The following is a 2,449-nucleotide window of genomic DNA, read 5'->3' on the forward strand; positions in this document are numbered from 1 at the left end:
CTTGTGAAAGGGTCATTTTACCCACAGAGTGATCACACTCCTCAGGCTGGAAAACCCTGAAACAGGTACTGAAGATGGGTCAACTCTGCCTCAAGGAATCAACACAAAACAGTGATGAATTTTTGCTTTTCCTTTTGCTAAAGGGGAAAGGGAGCTGTTGAAGGACAGGTTTTAAAAAGCAACCTGTGGCATGGTTCTTAAAGCTCTAGCAGGGTAGTGAGTTTCCTGTAGCCTCAGGCTAAAGACAGAGGGAACTTTCTGTCTGTCCACCCTCAGGAATACGTGGCTAAAGTCAGGTTCACTGTTCTATGCAGTCTGTAGCCTGGGACACAAAATGAGAATCTGAAACGGTCCAAGAAAGAGGCTTGTGGGCATGAAGGTGCAGACTTGTAATTCCAGGACAAGAAGCTGAGGAAGGATGGTGAGCTCCAGACCAACCTGGGCTTCATGCTTCCAACTCCTTGTCACATCAAAACCCAGAGAACTAAACCGAAGAGATGGCTCAGTGGTTAACACACTTGCTGCTCTTGCAAAGGATTAGGTTGGACTCCCAGCACCTGTATCAGGTGGCTCACAACCACCCCTAGCTCTTAGGCATCTTTTACCCCTTCTGGTCTTTGCCAGGCATGCATACCCACACGTACAGAAATAAATAAAATGACTTAAAAACTGAAGACAAGCTGAGAGAGAGATGAATGGGTGGACATAGCATGAGCTCACCCTGCACTCAAGACTACCGACTCTGCCTAAGACCCCTCACTGTACCGGCCAGGCTGCTGTGCCCAACGACCTGCTGCAGCTCCTGCTAACCCTACAGCTGAGTCTATCATATCTTCTGCTACTTGCTCTGTTCATCACTGTGCACCAGTTCACTTGTCCTTTTTCTCTCTCTTGAGATAGGGTCTCATAAATCCTGGCTGCCCTCAACCTCGGTCTGTAACTGAGCCTCTAATCTTAGCTCCACATGCAGTGCTGGGTTTACAGGCATGCAGCATCTGTTGGGCTTCTGCAGCGCTGGGGGACAGTAACCAGCTCAGGAAGTTCTCTACCTGCTGAACCGCATCCCAGCCTCCTTTTCTAGACCAGGAGCAGCTCACAGAGTACACTTTGCAAATAAAGTGTATATATATACACACACACACACATATATATATATATATATTATATATAAAGACGGGTACCTGTCAGTGCTGAGCAACAGGCAGTACCCATTTATCCTCACCTGAATTTGAAGTCACATGACCCTGTAGCCAGCAAGATGTTGGGGTGCCAGTCCAAGCTGAGGACCATGGAGCGAATCGGCTTCTTAATGTGCTTGCTCACCCACCTGAGGAAGGAGACAACCTAGTTTACACTTTCCTCACAGACAAAAACAACAGTGTTTTCCAAGCTGCCAGTACACCCCCTCCAAACAAAACTGTACATTTATAAAAACCATTTAAATTCTGAAATCCACAGGAACCGTTACCTACATTTACTGAGGTAAGTCGTGTACACACCATCACTTTTAATGTTGTAAGGCTGTCTTTTGATTTAGGCTTGAGTATTTTCATGGACTCCCTACAGTGTACAGCTGCACCTGCTGAAGGCTAGCTTGTTCTCTGTCAGGGAAGAGCTCCCTACACAGAGTTCAGGCTGGCCTCCAACTTGCTGTGAATCTCACACTGGTCTCAAAGTACAGCTAGAATTACAGGCCTGTGCACCACACCGGCCTGAGGGGCTGACTTGCAGCTCACGTTCAGGGACTAAATCTGCGACCACAGTAAGGTCCAGTCCACCTACGACCTCTCAGCGAACACACACAGTCAACTGCTCCAAGGCAGTCAAGAGGAAACACTTCCTACGTGAATTAAGAAGAGTCAGGGGCTGGAAAGGGAAGGATGGAGATGGAAGAATGAAGGAGGAAGCGGAGGGAGGAAGGAAGCGAAGGAAGATTAGCATGGCTCAACAGTTGTTTTCAAATTCAAAGTAGCAGATGGAGGAGATGAGCCGGCCTCCACTCCACAGCAAACTTGTTCTCCAGTGGGGACTACTTCACAAAAGTGGTGGTGGTTGATCCTGAGCAAGGGCAGGGGTGGTGGCAACCTCCTTAAGGCTGTCACTTCTCCAAAGCCCCTCCTCCTTGGTCCTGCAGAGGACTTGTGAGGTGGCCTTGCGCCCTGGCTCTCCTGGAGAACCCTGGGGTTGTGGTGGTGGCAGACCAGCATCTTTAGGTAGTTTCTCTCCCCTGTCAGGGTCTGTCCTGGGGGGTGCACCTTGTACCGAGTATTGCACAGGCTTGGCCTCCTCCTGCTTTGGGATCAGGTCGGGGTTCCAGGCAGCTTGGTTCTCCAGGCCTGAAACGGGAGAAGGTGAGCAGAGAGAGAACGGACCCAGCCCAGGACTCCAATGTCAGTGTCAGGACCCAAAGTCTTGGTGGGGACAGGGGGGGAGGGGGGGACGGGGGGGG

At 50.0% G+C, this 2,449-nt stretch overlaps 1 protein-coding gene and 1 pseudogene across 1 annotated transcript in view; both read right to left on the minus strand.

The window, feature by feature from the left end:
* LOC129681245 (actin-related protein 2/3 complex subunit 1A-like) overlaps positions 1–1,286 on the minus strand; it is a 12,423-nt gene extending 11,137 nt beyond the window's left edge. The window contains exon 1 of the mRNA XM_055613149.1: positions 1,223–1,286. The gene's annotated coding sequence lies outside the window, so the exon portion shown is untranslated. The remainder of the gene's footprint in view (positions 1–1,222) is intronic.
* A 47-nt stretch (positions 1,287–1,333) lies between these two features.
* LOC129681240 (zinc finger protein 394-like) overlaps positions 1,334–2,449 on the minus strand; it is a 3,018-nt pseudogene continuing 1,902 nt past the window's right edge.

The sequence above is a fragment of the Psammomys obesus genome, unplaced genomic scaffold, assembly GCF_907164565.1.
Source record: "Psammomys obesus unplaced genomic scaffold, mPsaObe1.curated_primary_1811, whole genome shotgun sequence".
Taxonomy (NCBI): domain Eukaryota; kingdom Metazoa; phylum Chordata; class Mammalia; order Rodentia; family Muridae; genus Psammomys; species Psammomys obesus.